Below are 19,600 nucleotides of genomic sequence, written 5' to 3'. Positions count from 1 at the left end.
TCAGTACAATGAGAAAGCTAGAAAGCCCTGGGACACTTCGATTTTAAAGCCATTGCCAGGGTCCTACTCTGTGACTCCACTGCTATCCTGGCTCAGAGCAATCCTGGACCTCAAACACTACTATAGAGAAGAAATGAAAAAAAAAACTACATGGTATTGATACAGAGACTGATAGATGAATCAGTGGACTAGAACTGAAGATCCAGAAAGAAAACCAAATATTTATGGACACTTGATTTTTGACAAAGAACCAAAAAAAAAAAATACGATGGAAAAAAAGAAAGGATTTTCAATGAATAGTGCTGTTCTAATTTGCAGTCTGTATATTGAAAAATAAAAATGAATCCATACTTATCACCTTGCACAAAGCTCAGTTTCAAGTTGAACACGATTATCAACATAAAATAAGATACACTGAATCTAATAGAAGATAAACTCATTGACACAGAGAGGGAAATGTCCTAAACACATCTCCCATGGTTCATGCTCTAAGATCAACAATTCATAAATGTGATCTCATGAAACTGGAAAGCTTCTGTAAGCAAAGCATATAGGCAATGAGACTAATCATCAACCTACAGACGGGAGAAAAAAAATTCTTAACTAACCTCACATACAATAAAGGGCTAATATACAAAATATATGAAGAATTCAAGAAAGGAAATAAACCAATCAAATATGGGGTATATATCTAAATAGAGATGTCAATACAGAAGAGTCTAAAATGGCTAAGGAGCACTTAAAGATAATAATAGTGGCACTTAAAGATCATAATTGTGCCACATCCCATGGGCAATAGATATTCTAATCAACACACTGCATCATAGGACATAAAGAAAGATACTGCATGATTGCATTCCTCTAGTCACAGGTGCTACATACCTACACCCTTATATGCACACACACACACACACACACACACACACACACACACACACACACACACACTCACACATGCCTATCGGATATGCAAGTGCATACAAATATATTTGTCTATTTATTTCCTTGCTTGCTTACTTACTTAGTTACTTACTTACTTACTTTGTTTTAAATTTGTTGGGTAAGAACGATCTGCATACACATAAATGAGTTTTAGCAAATTCATCCCTATCTTCTCTTCCTTGAATTGTTCCCCATTTCTCCTGTATCAATTTTATCCTTAATTACATTTTCATTTTTGTATAGACGGCTGTGTAATGCCATGCCCCGATCAATCGCTGAGAAGAGCCGTGCATGCCACGTGCAATCGCCATTATAAATCAGTATTTACATGTTTCCATTGACACCTGCAATGGTGTAATGTTTGCCACATCTTTAACAGGGGAAAAAGCCTCTCATGTTATACAGCACTGCCTAGAAGTGTGGAGTGCTTGGGGCAAGTCCACAATTCTTAAAACGGATAATGGGGCAGCATATACTTCTACTAAATTTCAACAATTTTGTCATCAAATGGATGTTAGCCACTTGACTGGCCTTCCTTAAAATCCTCAAGGACAAGGCATTTTGGAATGTGACCACCACACACTCAAGTCTTATCTTATAAAACAAAAAGGGGGAGTTGATGAGACTCTACCCTCAGTGCCAAGAGTAGTGGTATCTATGTCACTCTTCACACTTAATTTTTTGAATCTCGACGAGCAGGGACTTTCTGCAGCTGAGCAACATAGCTCAGACTCTGATAGACCAAAAGAAATGGTCAAACAGAAGGATGTTTTAACTGGTCTGTGGAAAGGCCTGGATCCTATCTTAATCAGATCCTGGGGAGCTGTTTGTGTTTTTCCACAGAGTGAAGACAACCCGTTTTGGCTGCCGGAATGACTCACCCGTAGGATATTCATCAAGGATGGTGCAGAAGATGCTGACCTCCCGAGGACTGTTCCTGATCCTGACAATGCTGAACTTGTCTCAGGTTCCTGTATAATGGGTGAACAGAGATGGGCTATTCTCTCGACTTTCCCTAAACCAATGCCAGTTCGCCATGATGCTATAGTTTTTCCAAAATTCTTTACTACTAATAAAACAGTGGATTTGCCATATTTAACCTATGATCCCAACCCGAGCACCATTAGGAGAAAATCGCACTTTACTAGAAGAGGGTTCTTTATGTTTTCAAATTAATGGACCAAGAAAATTGTATCAACCTCCCAGCCCGAGATTTAGGGAATTTTAATGAGCACCAAGGAGGTTGGGTGAGCACAACCCAAGATACTTCCGATGTAGATATAACCTTTACAAATCGGACCTTTTGGCATTTGGCAATTTGGGTTATGGTACATTTCTACCACCTAACTTTTCAGACAAAGAACATCCCCACCAAACAAAAATATCCCCTCATTGTATCTTGGAAGATGAAGGGCTGATCCTGCCTTGGTCTGATTGTCGATCCTCCATCACTTGTTGGGCAGATCAGAGTAAAACCTTTACCTTTTCTTCCAACATGACAGATGACCCAGAGAAGGAATTTGTTATGAAAAAGAGATTTTTCATACTGGACTTTAGAATGCATCCCTTTCATATTGGGTGCTTTGTGGAGCCAATGCCAGTTGTACAGAACTAAATCTTTTGAATTTTATCCAGGGAGGAGCAGTTGTAAAGGCTTCTTTTACTGGCATCTCAAGATTTACTCAGCATTGGGGAATACATGATGCTTCCCAGGACTCATATGGACATACTAATATCAGTGTAGAGATCACTGGGTTCAATAAAACTTTGGTAAACCAGAATATTTGTACATCTACCCCAGTCTGTGTTTACCCACATTTCTTGTTTATATTCTTTCAAGTGATTCATTTGAAGTCTGTTCCAATGATTCTTTTTGGATTTCTCAATGTTGGGATGTAACAAAGAACACCCATGCGATGGTGGCACGGATCCCACTTTGGATCCCTGTTCCAGTGGAAACACCCTCCACCTTGAAAGTAAATGGGAGAAATGCCCTAAAGATACATGAAGTACACACTAGATTATTTAAAAAATGGAAAAATTAGGTGATAAGAGCAACTGTTGTTTGGGCAGTGGTGGCTTATGCCTTTAATCCCATCACTTTTGTGGCAGAGGCCAAGCATTTGTGAGTCCGAGACCAGCTTGGTATAAGGAGTGTGTTCCAGGACAGCCAGGTCTACACAGAGAAACGCTCTCTCAAAAAAATAATAAAACAAACAAACAAACAAACAAAAAGCACCTGTTCTATGAAGAGGACCGGGCCCAATGCACCCTCATAGTGGCTTACAATTTATGCACAGCCACAGTTTTAGAGAATCACTGCTCTAGAGGCATAAATGAGAGAGAGGGTATGAGCACTCTAGCACATAAGGGAGAAAAAGGGGCTGGGCAGCCTAGCACATAAGTGAGGGAGAAAGGGCCTGCACATCCTAGCACGCTCTTGTAATCAAGCTCAGTACTAGGTAGGTCGAGGTGGGAGTTTATCAGGGATTGTAGGTAATCTGGATGTTCTCTTCTGATCTATTAGGACAGCATGGACTCTTTTGTTGTGGATATGTACATATAGAAAAAGTGCACACATTTTATTTTATGCACATAAATAAATAACAAAAAATATTACAGTTGAAATTAGTAGTGACAATTTCACTGCTTTCATGTTACACATTTGTTCATGTTTTTCAAGTCTGCAAATGCTTATCAACCTAGAAAATGGAAATCATTTGTCTTAAAGATAGTAGCTTATTTCCACCTCCTGAGAACTCCCTTCCAATCAATGGTGCCTGGTACTCCATGACAGCATACACAGGGCATATTCAGGCAAACAGTGAAATCCCTGGATGAGACCTGTTTTCTCCATCTGGCATCACAAAGGGTCCTCAGGGTACTCCATCTGGGTCTCTCCTGATAACGTGTTGTTTGTTTGTTTGACTGTTTGTTTCGTTTTGTTTTGTTTTGTTTTGTTTTTTCTTTTTGTTTTGTTTTGTTTTGTTTTTTATTTGTTTTGTTTTTTGTTATGTTTTTTTTTTTGCTGTTTTTGTTTTTGTTTTTGTTTTTGTTTTTGGTTTTTTTTTGTGTGTGTTTTTGGGTTTTTTTGTTTTTTTGTTTTTTTCATTGAGCAATCAAGCAAGGAAGGGTGCGGTTGTGAAGAAGTTCATTTCTGAATGACCTGGAACTGATAACCAGCTTTGATCAGGATTTTTGGACTATTAAAGGATGTGTGACTGGTGGAAAATCTCAGTCCCAGGAGGCCACTATGTGAGGAAAAGCCTCCCGATCAGCATTTCCTATGGCTTCTGAGGGTTAAATGAAGGAGGAGGATCATATTCATTGCACAGGATTGAAAAGGCCAGGGGCTTATAGGATTGTAAACCCTTGGAAGACACAAGCTTGGGGCCTAGGGGGAGGATCAGAGGCTGCAGGACTGGGGGTCAGGGGATCAGGGTGCCATTGGTGAGGAGTCTTGGCGATTGTCCTATGTGCTGTAAGAGGTCTTAGGGTCAAAATTGGCACTTGTCCTGTGTGTAGTCCAAAATCTATTAGAAACACACTGATGATTCCTCTACCCTCACTGTCTTCTCTAGTGTGTATTCCTTTGGTAGAGACTGTATGGATACTGCAGAAAGGGGAGTGGCATAGGAAGAATAAATGAAAAGAATAAGAGCAGACAATGCAGACGATTCATAAGTCATCTAAGATGGATTCTGATCACAGATCCTCCCCTCTAATTCCCCAAGTATTTCTATTAAAGACTTGCACCATGGAGATCAGCCTTTACTCTCAGTTTTCCTTCTGTAGGATGGGTTCTTCGTTTGTAGCTCAGTCTGTCTTGGTTTTGGCTGGCCGTGGACTTACAATCTCCAGATATTTGAAAACCTAGGCTTCCCCAAATCCCTGCTTTCTCCAATATGAGGTCTTTCTATGTGGGTGCTGGTGCTGGTGGGTGTTTATTGTAGAGGGAGCTTTGGGTCTTCTCAAATGAATATGCAGTTACCATATTCATTATCTGACTTGATAGTAGTGTGAGTTCATTTAAAGACTGAGACACACTGATAAACAAAATTGCTAATGTTTTGTTTAAAAAGAATCTGTGGGAAATAGGAACAAGATTCAGATGACTCAGAAGTTAAATGCAAATACATTTTGCTCATTGTCTTTGGGTAGTTAAGAAGTCTCACATATTCAAGGCTGGCCTTTTTCCCCTTATTTAAACTGAGATCTGACATATTGTTAACTCTGGTTCTAAAGGAGTTTTTTAAAGAAGTAAGCTAAAGAAGATTTTAAAACAATGTTGTGAGGGAGAGGGACATGATAAATGGGATACATGGAGGAACTGGAAATGGAAGTGTATGTAATTATTTCATTTTTGATATTTTTAACTATTTAAATGATACCTTTGGATTCAGATTACTAAGATTTTTTTTCTTTTTTTCCATTTTTTTTAACTAAGAAGACATTATAGTTTTTAAGAGAAGAATGGTTCTTAAGAAAATGATGGTGATTCCAAAGGAAGATTACTTATTACTTTTGGACTTTGATGATGAAAAATATGACATAAATATTTCGGAGGAGTCAATTTTTGAAGGTTATTGCATATTCAGGGTTGGGTATTAATTGCGTGTCCTGCAGTTCACTAGACTTTTACCTAGTCACCTGAAATGGAAGAAGTCTTTTCTAAGAGTTTTTATATACTTCATTTGAAATTTTATATATATTACTATACCCGAGTTTTAGCAATACATGTAACTACTCTTGGAACTGTAGTCACAATATGTTGATTAAAAAAAAATTGTTATTATTTTGCTACCAGAAAATACCTGAACATTGTTATAATAATATGTTTGCAAAACTTGAATTTATTTCAAGAATACTACAAATAATTTATTTCATTCTTTTTTATTATTTATTTATTTATTTATTTTTTACATTTCAAATGTTATTCCGTTTTCTATTTTCCCCTCCAAAAATCCCAATCCTTTCCCCTCTCCCTGCTCTCCAACACACCTACTCCCAATTCCTGTCCCAGGCATTCCCAAAACTTGGTCATAGGAAATTTACAAGAACAAGTGTCTCTCCTCCCATTGATGACTTACTAGTCCATCCTCTGCTACATATGCAACTTTTGAGGGAAAAAGTTCTGTTTTCCATCAGAGTCTAAATTTGCCCATCTAATGGTAAAAAGGCAAGTTCCAGCTCCCTATCAGTAGTAAAGAAATGTGGAACCACTTGTGCACTGTGCATGACAGGCATGGGCAGGGGAAAGGTGGACATAATACCCCAACACAATTCCCCCGATATACTAGGAACCAGGATCTCCAGTAGAAGGGTCAGTATCCATCGTTGCTTCAGTGTTCCCTCTTTTGTCGCCATCTTCTGAAGGGGAGATCCTTTAGATGAGACATTCTGGAACCCAAAGAGGATTGTCATCTTCCTGTGGAAAGACACCAATAACTCCCCAGGATCTTATTAAAATAGGATCCGGACCTCTTCATTTTCTGGTTAAGGCATCTTTGCAATTGATCATTTCTCTAGATCTGTTTGGTTCTGGACAGTGATGATCAGCCACAGTGTGGCCTTGTTCATCAATATTCAAAAAATTAAGAGTAAAGTGTACCATGGAGATGGTCACTCTCAGTGTTAAGGGCAGGGCCTCATCGACTCACCTTTTCTGTTTGATAAGGTAGGTTATAAGAGTGTGGTGGGCATGTTCCACAATGCCTTGTCCCTGTATGGCAAACCAGTTAAATAAGTTACATTCATCTGGAGACAGAACTGTTGAAATTATTGAGAGGTGTAGGCCAGTCCATTATCTGTTCTAAGAAATTTGGGTTGTCCCCAAGCACTCCAAGCTTCAAGGCAATGTTGAATTCCATGTGAGGCTTTTTCTTAGTAGAGGGATCAGTTTTACTGCCCTCTTTTCTCTCTCCCCTTCCTTCTGAATCCTGGGGAGGGCCCTTTTTCTTAGACGTGTCTTTTTTTTTTCGAGCTCCCTTTCTCTCATTCTGTTATGTTTCTGAAATACTGTCCTGAACCTCTTCTAGTATTCCCTGTCCCTCCACATTAGCTGGTTGGTAGGTTTCATCCTCTAGACAATTTTTCATCAGCTTCCAAATTGCCTTGGTGCCCAGGCGTAAGTCTCCCTCTTCTTGCTTATGGTCAAGGTCCCTTCCTAGCTTTTTCCATAAGGCTACAGTTAGAGACCCAAACAGGCATACCAGGGAGAAATGCGATCCACCTCCTTAACAAAGCTCTGCAGCATATGGGAGGCAACCTGCAGGTCGCTTTGCTTTAGCACTACCTGTAATGCGGTGATCACTGACTGTGAGGAGCCCATGATAGAGTGAGTGCCTGTGGCTGATCTACACCTGATTTATAGTGCTCCTTAAGCAAAGTGAAAGTAAACACAGCACTCTGCTCCCTTATTTATGGAAGGCTGAGAAGATACCTCAGTGCTGCCACTTATCTATGTCGGAATGACAACACCTCATTTTTCAGCACCAGCCGCGATGGACCTCAAATTTCAGCACCAGCCTCGATGGAAGGAATAAGAAACAGAATGAGGGCCAGGGCAACCAAAACTAGAGCTTCTACTGCCCCTTCCTAGGTTGCATCTAGATTAAGACCGAAATCAAAAGGGTTAATAGGTTCATGATCAGACATACCTCTCCGAACTTACCTTTTCCCTGCAGTTCTGAATCCACCCCTTCTCCAGGGGTTCTCCTCAATGCCAGCGATGTTGATCCTGGGTTTCTGGCACCAGATGACCCACGCTACCATCTTGCCAGCAAGAACACATGCAGGACACTCAGATCTTTCTGTAGTAAAGCTTTAATACATCTCGAGATATAGATGAACAGCTTCAGGCAGGAGACCCAGAAAGCAGAAAACCCCTCCCTTATATAGGCTGCGAAGTATGGTTAGAAGTACAGTTGGGGACGTGCATCACCGGGATTGGATGCCCACCATCAGCCTGATGACTCCATGGGAGAGGCAGGGCTCAGGTAATGGAAAGATATCCTGACGCCCGAGCGCACTCACCATGAGCAATGGTGAAAATGGTTTTGTCAGCGCCATCTTGTAATGGCGACCTTGAGGACGGCTCCTCACAGTGGTAGGAGTAATTACAGGGTTTATCTGATCCTGATTTGAATTTGGTACCTGATATCTGTCTAGATAAGTGTCCATTTTATTCAGATTTTTCAGTTTTGTTGAGTACACCCTTGTATAGTAGGATCTGATGATATTTCAAATTTACTAAATTTCTGTTGTTATTTCTCCCTTTTGATTTCTTGTTTTCCTAAATTGGATACTGTTGTGTTCTGTATTTAGTCTGTCTAATGGTTTATCTATCTTGTTGATTTTCTCAAAGTACATTCTCAATTTTGAGTTTGTTTGATTATTTTTGTTTTGTTCCTTTGTTTCCACTCGGTTGATTTTAGCACTGAATTTGATTATTTCCTGACTTAAACTCTTTTTGGGTGAATTTGCTTCCTTTTGTTTTATAGTGTTAAGGTGGGTTGTCAACCTACTCCTATATCCTCGCTCCAGTTTCTTTTTAGAGCCATTCAGAGGGAGCCATGAGAGTCCCTCTTAGGGCTATTTTCATTGTGTCCCATAACTTGCAGTATGTTGTAAACATTTTCATTAAACTTTCAAAAGTCTTTAATTTAGTACACTATTTCTTCCTTGTCTCTTTTGTCACTGACTAGATTTTTATACACATTCCACGTGTATGCAGGTTTTCAATTATTCATATTATTGTTGAAGATCAGCCTTAGTCTGTGGTGATATGATAGGAAGCATGACATTATTTCAATAATTTTATATCTGTTGAGGCATGTTTTGTGGCTGAGTGTATGGTCAATTTTGGAGAAGGCATCGTGAGGTGATGAGAAGAAGGGACTTTCGTTTGTTTTAGGATAAAATGTTCTATAGATATGAACTAAATGTATTTGTTTCATAAATTCTGTGAGTTTCACCGTGTATCTTTTTAGTTTTATTTTCCAGGATCTTTCCATTAATGAGGGAGGGGTGTTGAAGTCTTCCAATATTATTGTGTGTGGTACAATGTGTGTTTTGAGCTTACTAAAATTTCTTTTATCAATGTGGATGTCATTGCATTTGGAGTATAAATGTTAGGATTTGGGAGTCCATTTTGGTAAATATTAACTTTAATGAATATGAAGTTTCCCTCCTTGCCTTTTTTAATAACTTTAGGTTGAAAGTCAATTTTATTTGATATTAGAATGACTGCTACAGCTTATTTATTGGGATCATTTGCTTGGAAAGTTCTTTTCCAGACTTTTAGTCTGAGGTAATTTCTTACTTTGTCCTTGGTGTTTGTTTCTGGTGTGCTGAATATTGCTTACACATCCATCTTGTTATTCTATGCCTTTTTACTGGTGAACTGAGTCCACTGATATTAAGAGATACTAAGGAAAAGTACTTGTTGATTCTTGTTATTTTTGTTATTAGAGTTGGAATTTTGTTCATGTAGCTATCTTTTTTAGGTTTCCTTCAAGTTTAATTTCTTGCTTTTTCTCGAGTGTAATTTCCCTCTTTATATTGAAATTGTCCCTTTATTATCGTTTGAAGTGCTGGATGCATTGTTTGATATTGTGTAAATATGGTTTTGTCACAGTATATCTTGTTTTCTCAAGCTATGTTAAAAGAGTTTTGCTTCATATAGTAGTCTTGGCTGGCATTTCTGCTCTCTTACATTCTGTATGACATCTGCCCTAGATTTTCTGGCTTTCATAGTCTCAAGGGAGAAGTTTTGTTTTATCCTGATAGCTCTTGCTTTATATATTACTTGACCATTTGACCATTTTCCCTTACTGCTTTTAATATTCTTTCTATGTTTTTTGCATTTGGTGTTTTGACTATTATATGATGGCAGGATTTTTTTTTTTCTGGTCCAAGTCATTTGGCGTTCTGTAGGCTTCTTTTAAATTCATGAGCATATCTTTCTTTAAGTTACGGAAGTTTTTTTTTTTTTTTTTCTATAATATTGGTAAAGATATTCAATGGCCCTATAATTTGGAAACCTTACTTCTCATCTATACCTATACCGGATTTCATGTATGTAATTATGTCATTTCTAAAAGCTGTTTCAAAATTTCACATGGGCAGTATTTCCTGAGAAATTCAAATCATTCTTCCCTTTTACTAATATAGCATATTATGTTTCCATTTTCTGTTGTCCATATAGTACAGAGCCCAGCATTTGACAAAGATGAAAATATATCACCTCAGGTAGAAACAGATGAGGATACGGTGTAATATTTTTAATTTTTTCCCATTTCAATAGAGTACTTCAAAAGTGGTGTTTGTGATCCCTTGACTGGAGAAGTAGATTCAGGAAAAAGAGCAATTCAGGGTCAGATGCTCTTATATGTGTAGTTCAAGACCAGTATGTGGTTCTTTAAACTTTGTGATCACAAAAACATAGCAACTAGTACAATATAACCCCCTGCATGAGATGTTCCCATATACACACACACACAAAAAAAAGGAGAACCATTATAAAAATAAGAGAGGGACCATTTGGGAAGAAGAAGGATCTCAGCAAGGGTAGTACAGTTATGAAGAAGTGCTGTAGGGTGTAAATGTATGAATTGTTTAAAGTAAATATTACAAGTTTTTTTGGAAATCTACCATGTATTTTATATGGATATGACATTTGGTTCAAACCAAATATTATATATTTATTAAAAATAATTAAAATAATTTTTTTGTGTAAAGTTTTGTGTGTGGTAGAAAAAATGTCCTACTGTGAGACTCCAACTTAAAGTATATCTCCCAGGAAGGTAAAGCCCCTAGATGTTCCCCAAGCTTGTTTTCCCTCATCTCTGAAAATACAGCTAGGAAGAAGCTCTTTGTTCTCTATAGCCAGAAAAAAAAAAGCTTTTTGTTTCTATACTTTACAATCAGTGATGCCTGACTTCCTGTGCCAAGGACAAGGAGATAAAAATCCAGAAAGAACTCACTCCCCACTCCTGCCTTGTAAATTTTACCAAGAACACCAGGAAGAGAAGAACTCTCCTGCCAACATTTCTCAACTCCTCCCAACTCTCCTCCAACTCCTCCCAATTCCTCAGCTAGCTGTTAAAAGCCCCTTACTGTCACAGCTTGGTGTCAAACTCCCCTGCCCTGCTAGGCAGAGGGACTTTGTCCTCAGCTAGCTAGTAGTAAAAACTCTTGCATTTTGCATCAGTTGTGGTTTTCTCTTGGGTCACAGGGGTGCTGGCCAGCTCAGCCCGGGACTTTAGAGGAGGCCTAGCTTCTGAGGTCTTACATTTGGGGGCTTCTCCACCAGGATTTGTGGCCTACCCCAATTCTTAGAGACCCTGCTTGGAGGTAGTATTCTATCTTTGTCTGTATCTTTGTCTCTATCTTTTTGTATAACTTTCCTCTATCTTTGTCTCTATCTTTGTGTGTCAGCTCTGTTTGATTCACCATTCTCGGTTTGCAGTTGTACATGCTCGTGAGAAACGAACTCCCTTTACCAGATGGAAGAGGGTTACTGAAAGACATGTCAGGAGAAACCGGCTGCCACCCTGTGGGACATCCCAGGAATTCTGAGGGAGTTCCAGGGATAACTGGAGATCTCCTATCAGGGTGCCAAGTGAGAGTGTGCTCACTCGGCTGTCTGTTTCTGTTACTGGGTACCAAGTGAGTGTGTGCTCTCTCAGCCATCTTATTGGGGCCTGGTCTTGGTTATTGTAATCTTTTTATGTGTATATATTGGTTTTTTCCCCTGTATGTAACTCTGATGATGGGACCAACTATTAGCATGCCCCTTGAACTGACCCATGAGCACTGGACTGAAATTAAAACTAAGACTCACATTCTCTCTGTGGATGTCTGAAATAGATTTTAGATAACTTTCTGCCCTATGGAATGGCCAGCTTTGATGTTAGTTGGCCACTAGAGGGCACTCTTGGTTTGGTTCTGTTTTCAGCTCTTAAAGTTGTTTTACAAAGGGGACCAAGGTCTCAGCCAGATTGAGTGCCCTACATTCTCATTTAGAAAAAATTAGCACAGGATCCCCCCTCTCCCATCCTGTTTAAAGCCTTGGGTTCAAAAGAATAATACAGGCTCCCCAGTCCTGGCCCTCTGCCTCCCAGAGGGAAACTGGGTTAAAACTGGTACATGTTGAACTGCAGCCCTCGGTTTCTCCCAAGATCTATCCAGAGGTAGAAGAACCTCCAAAATGGCATAGCACCCCACCCCCATATTCCCAACTGGTCCCCTCCAAGAACTCTCAAGAGGGAACCACTTGATATTTGGGGAGGGACCAGTTGCTAAACCCAAGGCCAGCGAGCTCAAGGCCAGAGTGACCAGACTCAACCATTGCACTGCCTTTATGTACTTATGACCCTCCTCCAGCAGACCCCAGACAACTGCAGCCCCTTCAGTAATGGCCTTTTTACTCCTCTGATCTCTATAACTGGAAGGCAAATCACACACCCCTTCATTGAAGACCCCTCTAGCCTTGCTAATCTAATAAAATCTCTCATATTCACTCTTCAGCCTACTTGAGATGACTGTCAGCAGCTTTTACAGGTTCTTTCACCACAGAGGAGAAGGAGATGATTCTCAGAGGAAAGAAAGAGCATGCTGGTGGCCAAATGACTACCAATAAAACTTCTGAATGAAATAGATGCAGGCTTCCCTCTGACATGTCCTGATAGGACTGACCATATGGAGCAATTGACAATTTTCTGCTGGGCTCTGATAATAGGACTGAAAGGAGCTGGCAGGTGCCCCACCAATTTGGCCAAGGTAAGAGAGATCCTACAAGAGAAAAAGAGTCCCAAGCAGTGTTTTTAGAGTACCTCTTAAAGGTATAGAAGTGTTACACTACCTTTGACCCTACTTCAGCGTGCCAGCAGGTGACAGGTGTCATGGCTTCTATAGGGCAGTCTTCTTCTGACATTAGGAAAAGGTTACAGCATCTAGAGAGTCTGAAAACACTATCTTTACAACATCTATTTAAGGATGCAGAGAAAGTGTACCATAAGAGAGAGACTGACAAGCCAGCATCAGGGCACATTGGGCACAGATTCTGCAGGCACCCCTAAGGTCCCCACAAGACCCTCAATACGATCATAAGACCTCTGGTGAATGGAACACAACCTCTGCTCCAATCCAATCTCACAGGATCTGAGACTGCATTAATTAGGGAAGCAGAAAAACTGGTCTGACAATGGTCACAAGTCCCTCTGGTCTGTGCCAGCACCTGGGCAACATTTTGGGCAGAGTCTGAGGACAGCCCCAAGGTCCTCACAGAAACATCCACAAGATCTTAAGACCTTTGGTGAGTGGAAAACAACTTCTGCTCCAACCCTATCATACAGGACCTGAGACTGCATTAATTAGGGAAGCAGAGAAACCGGTCTGACCAAAGTCACACGTCCCTTCCAGTCCATGACAGCACTGGGCACCTTGGGGGCAGAGTCTGTGGACACCCCAAAGGTCCCGACAGGACTCTCCAAGGGATCTTAGAACCTCTAGTGAGTGGATAACAACATTTGCCAGAAAGAAAGTTTGAACACCAGATATCTGGGCCCCTTCTCTGCAAGAGAAGATCTTGCCTGCAGAGAGTACTCTGAACACTGAAACTCAAGAGAAAACTAGTCTCCCAGGTCTGCTGATAGAGGCTAACATAATCACCTGAGGAACAAGATATAACCAGAGACAATTATAACAACTAACTCCAGAGATTACCAGATGATGAAAGGCAAACATAAGAATCTTACTAACAGAAACAAAGACCACTCACCATCATCAGAATTACAGCACTCCCACCTCACCCAGTCCTGGAAATGCCAAAACACCTGAAAAGGTAGTCCCACATTTAAAAGCATATCTCAGTTTGATGGTAGAGGACATCAAGAAGGACTTTAATAACTCACTTAAAGAAATACAGGAGAACACTGCAAAATAGGTAGAAGAACTTAAGAGGAAGCACAAAAAATCCCTTAAAGAATTGAAGGAAAACACGACCAAACAGGTGATGGAATTGAATAAAACCATCTAAGACCTAAAAAGTGAAGTAGACACAATAAAGAAACCCCAAAGTGAGGCAACGCTGGAGATAGAATACCTACACAAGAAATCTTGAACCATAGATGCGAGCATCAGCACCAGAATACAGGAGATGGAAGAGAGAATGTCAAGTGCAGAAGATTCCATAGAGAACATTGGAACAACAATCAAAATAAAATACAAAGTGAAAAAGACCCTATCTCAAACATCCAGGAAATCCAGGACAAAATGTGAAGTCCAAACCTACGGGTACTAGGAATAGATGAGAATGAAGATTTTCAAATTAAAGGGCCAGCAAATATCTTCAAAAAATTATAGAAGAAAACTTGTCAAACCTAAAGAAAGACATGCCCATGAACATAAAAGAAGCCTACAGAATTCCATATAGACTGGACCAGAAAAGAAATTCCTCCTGACACATAATAATCAGAAGAAGAAATGCACTAAATAGAGATATACTGTTAAAAGTAGTAAGGGAAAAGGTCAGGTAACATATAAAGGCAGGCCTATCAGAATTACACCAGATTTTTCACCAGAGACTATGAAAGCCAGAAGAGCATGGACAGATGTTATACAGACACTAAGAGAACACAAATTCCAGCCCAGGCTACTATACCCAGCCAAACTCTCAATTACCATAGATGGAGAAACCAAAGTATTTCATGATAAAAAACAAATTCACACATTAACTTTCCATGAATCCAGCCCTTCAAAGAATAATAACAGAAAAGTATAACAATACAAGGACAGAAACCACACCCTAGAAAAAGCAAGAAAGTAATCCCTCAACAAACCAAAAAGAAGACAGCCACAAGAACATAATGCAAACTCTAACAACAAAAATAATAGGAAGCAACAGTTACTTTTCCTTAATATCTATTAATATCAATGGATTCAGTTTTCCAATAAAAAGACATAGACTGACAGAGTGGCTAAAAAAATACAGGACCAATAGTCTGCTGCTTACAGGAAACCCATCTCAGGGAAAAAGACAGACACTATCTCAGATTGAAGGGCTGGAAAATAATTTTCCAAGCACATGGTATAAAGAAATCAGCCTACAGAACTCCAAATAGACTGGACCAGAAAAGAAATTCCTCCCGACACATAATAATCAGAACAACAAATGCACTAAATAAAGATAGACTACTAAAAGCAGTAAGGGAAAAACATCAAGTAACATACAAAGGCAAGCCTATCAGAATTACACCAGATTTTTCACCAGAGACTATGAAAGCCAGAAGAGCCTGGACAGATGTTATACAGACACTAAGAGAATACAAATTCCAGCCCAGGCTACTATACCCAGCCAAACTCTCAATTACCATAGATGGAGAAACCAAAGTATTTCATGATAAAAAACAAATTCACACATTAACTTTCCATGAATCCAGCCCTTCAAAGAATAATAACAGAAAAGTATAACAATACAAGGACAGAAACCACACCCTAGAAAAAGCAAGAAAGTAATCCCTCAACAAACCAAAAAGAAGACAGCCACAAGAACATAATGCAAACTCTAACAACAAAAATAATAGGAAGCAACAGTTACTTTTCCTTAATATCTATTAATATCAATGGATTCAGTTTTCCAATAAAAAGACATAGACTGACAGAGTGGCTAAAAAAATACAGGACCAATAGTCTGCTGCTTACAGGAAACCCATCTCAGGGAAAAAGACAGACAGTATCTCAGATTGAAAGGCTGGAAAATAAATATCCAAGCAAATGGTATAAAGAAATCAGCCTACAGAACTCCAAATAGACTGGACCAGAAAAGAAATTCCTCCCGACACATAATAATCAGAACAACAAATGCACTAAATAAAGATAGACTACTAAAAGCAGTAAGGGAAAAACATCAAGTAACATACAAAGGCAAGCCTATCAGAATTACACCAGATTTTTCACCAGAGACTATGAAAGCCAGAAGAGCCTGGACAGATGTTATACAGACACTAAGAGAACACAAATTCCAGCCCAGGCTACTATACCCAGCCAAACTCTCAATTACCATAGATGGAGAAACCAAAGTATTTCATGATAAAAAACAAATTCACACATTAACTTTCCATGAATCCAGCCCTTCAAAGAATAATAACAGAAAAGTATAACAATACAAGGACAGAAACCACACCCTAGAAAAAGCAAGAAAGTAATCCCTCAACAAACCAAAAAGAAGACAGCCACAAGAACATAATGCAAACTCTAACAACAAAAATAATAGGAAGCAACAGTTACTTTTCCTTAATATCTATTAATATCAATGGATTCAGTTTTCCAGTAAAAAGACATAGACTGACAGAGTGGCTAAAAAAATACAGGACCAATAGTCTGCTGCTTACAGGAAACCCATCTCAGGGAAAAAGACAGACAGTATCTCAGATTGAAAGGCTGGAAAATAAATATCCAAGCAAATGGTATAAAGAAATCAGCCTACAGAACTCCAAATAGACTGGACCAGAAAAGAATTTCCTCCCGACACATAATAATCAGAACAACAAAAGCACTAAATAAAGATAGACTACTAAAAGCAGTAAGGGAAAAACATCAAGTAACATACAAAGGCAAGCCTATCAGAATTACACCAGATTTTTCACCAGAGACTATGAAAGCCAGAAGAGCCTGGACAGATGTTATTCAGACACTAAGAGAACACAAATTCCAGCCCAGGCTACTATACCCAGCCAAACTCTCAATTACCATAGATGGAGAAACCAAAGTATTCCACGACAAAACCAAATTCACACATTATCTCTCCACGAATCCAGCCCTTCAAAGGTTAATAACAGAAAAATACCAATACAAGAACGGGAACAATGCCCTAGAAAAAACAAGAAGGTAATCCCTCAACAAACCTAAAAGAAGAGAGCCACAAGAACAGAATGCCATCTTTAACAACAAAAATAACAGGAAGCAACAATTACTTTTCCCTAATATCTCTTAACATCAATGGTCTCAACTCCCCAATAAAAACACATAGACTAACAAACTGGCTACACAAACAAGACCCAACATTTTGCTGTTTACAGGAGACACATCTCAGAGAAAAAGATAGACACTACTTCAGAATAAAAGGCTGGAAAACAATTTTCCAAGCAAATGGTATGAAGAAACAAGCTGGAGTAGCCATCCTAATATCTGATAAGATTGACTTCCAACCCAAAGTCATCAAAAAAGACAAGGAGGGGCACTTCATTCTCATCAAAGGTAAAATCCTCCAAGAGGAACTACCAATTCTGAATATCTATGCTCCAAATACAAGGGCAGCCACATTAATTAAAGAAGCTTTAGTAAAGCTCAAAGCACACATTGCACCTCACACAATAATAGTGGGAGACTTCAACACACCACTTTCACCAATGGACAGATCATGGAAACAGAAACTAAACAGGGACACACTGAAACTAACAGAAGTGATGAAACAAATGGATCTGACAGATATCTACAGAACATTTTATCCTAAAACAAAAAGATATACCTTCTTCTCAGCACCTCATGGTACCTTCTCCAAAATTGACCACATAATAAGTCACAAAACAGGTCTCAACAGATTCAAAAATATTGAAATTGTCCCATGTATACTATCAGATCACCATGCGCTAAGGCTGATCTTCAATAACAAAAAAAATAACAGAAAGCCAACACTCACATGGAAACTGAACAACACTCTTCTCAATGATACCTTGGTCAAGGAAGGAATAAAGAAAGAAATTAAAGACTTTTTAGAGTTTAATGAAAATGAAGCCCCAACGTACCCAAACCTTTGGGACACAATGAAAGCATTTCTATGAGGGAAACTCATAGCTCTGAGTGCCTCCAAAAAGAAACAGGAGAGAGCACATACTAGCAGCTTGACAACACATCTAAAAGCTCTAGAAAAAAAGGAAGCAAATTCACCCAAGAGGAGTAGACGGCAGGAAATAATCAAACTCAGGGTTGAAATCAACCAAGTGGAAACAAGAAGAACTATTCAAAGAATTAACCAAATGAGGAGTTGGTTCTTTGAGAAAATCAACAAGATAGATAAACCCTTAGCTAGACTCACTAGAGAGCACAGAGACAAAATCCTAATTAACAAAATCAGAACTGAAAAGGGAGACATAACAACAGATCCTGAAGAAATCCAAAACACCATCAGATCCTTCTACAAAAGGCTATACTCAACAAAACTGGAAAACCTGGACGAAATGGACAAATTTCTGGACAGATACCAGGTACCAAAGTGGAATCAGGATCAAGTTGACCTTCTAAACAGTCCCATATCCCCTAAAGAAATAGAAGCAGTTATAAATAGTCTCCCAGCCAAAAAAAGCCCAGGACCAGACGGGTTTAGTGCAGAGTTCTATCAGACCTTCAAAGAAGATCTAATTCCAGTTCTGCACAAACTATTTCACAAGATAGAAGTAGAAGGTACTCTACCCAACTCATATTATGAAGCCACTATTACTCTGATACCTAAACCACAGAAAGATCCAACAAAGATAGAGAACTTCAGACCAATTTCTTTTATGAATATCGATGCAAAAATCCTCAATAAAATTCTCGATAACCAAATCCAAGAACACATTAAAGCAATCATCCATTCTGACCAACTAGGTTTTATTCCAGGGATGCAGGGATGGTTTAATATACGAAAATCCATCAATGTAATCCACTATATAAACAAACTCAAAGACAAAAACCACATGATCATCTCGTTAGAAAAAAAAAAAGCATTTGACAAGATCCAACACCCATTCATGATAAAAGTTCTGGAAAGATCAGGAATTCAAGGCCCATACCTAAACATGATAAAAGCAATCTACAGCAAACCTGTAGCCAACATCAAAGTAAATGGAGAGAAGCTGGAAGCAATCCCACTAAAATCAGGGACTAGACAAGGCTGCCCACTTTCTCCCTACCTTTTCAACATAGTACTTGAAGTATTAGCCAGAGCAATTCGACAACAAAAGGAGATCAAGGGGATACAAATTGGAAAGGAGGAAGTCAAAATATCACTTTTTGCAGATGATATGATAGTATATATAAGTGACCCTAAAAATTCCACCAGAGAACTCCTAAACCTGATAAACAGCTTCGTTGAAGTAGCTGGATATAAAATTAACTCAAAAAAGTCAATGGATTTTCTCTACACAAAGAATAAACAGGCTGAGAAAGAAATTAGGGAAACAACACCCTTCTCAAGAGTCAAAAATAATATAAAATATCTCGGCGTGACTCTAACTAAGGAAGTGAAAGATCTGTATGATAAAAACTTCAAGTCCCTGAAGAAAGAAATTAAAGAAGATCTCAGAAGATGGAAAGATCTCCCATGCTCATGGATTGGCAGGATCAACATTGTAAAAATGGCTATCTTGTCAAAAGCAATCTACATATTCAATGCAATCCCCATCAAAATTCCAACTCAATTCTTCAACGAATTAGAAGGAGCAATTTGCAAATTCATCTGGAATATAAAAAAACCTAGGATAGCAAAAACTCTTCTCAAGGATAAAAGAACCTCTGGTGGAATCACCATGCCTGACCTAAAGTTTTGCTACAAAGAAATTGTGATAAAAATGCATGGTACTGGTATAGAGACAGACAAGTAGACAAATGGAATAGA

The sequence above is a fragment of the Mus musculus genome, chromosome Y (genome assembly GCF_000001635.26).
Source record: "Mus musculus strain C57BL/6J chromosome Y, GRCm38.p6 C57BL/6J".
Taxonomy (NCBI): domain Eukaryota; kingdom Metazoa; phylum Chordata; class Mammalia; order Rodentia; family Muridae; genus Mus; species Mus musculus.
This window is presented reverse-complemented; position numbering follows the sequence as displayed.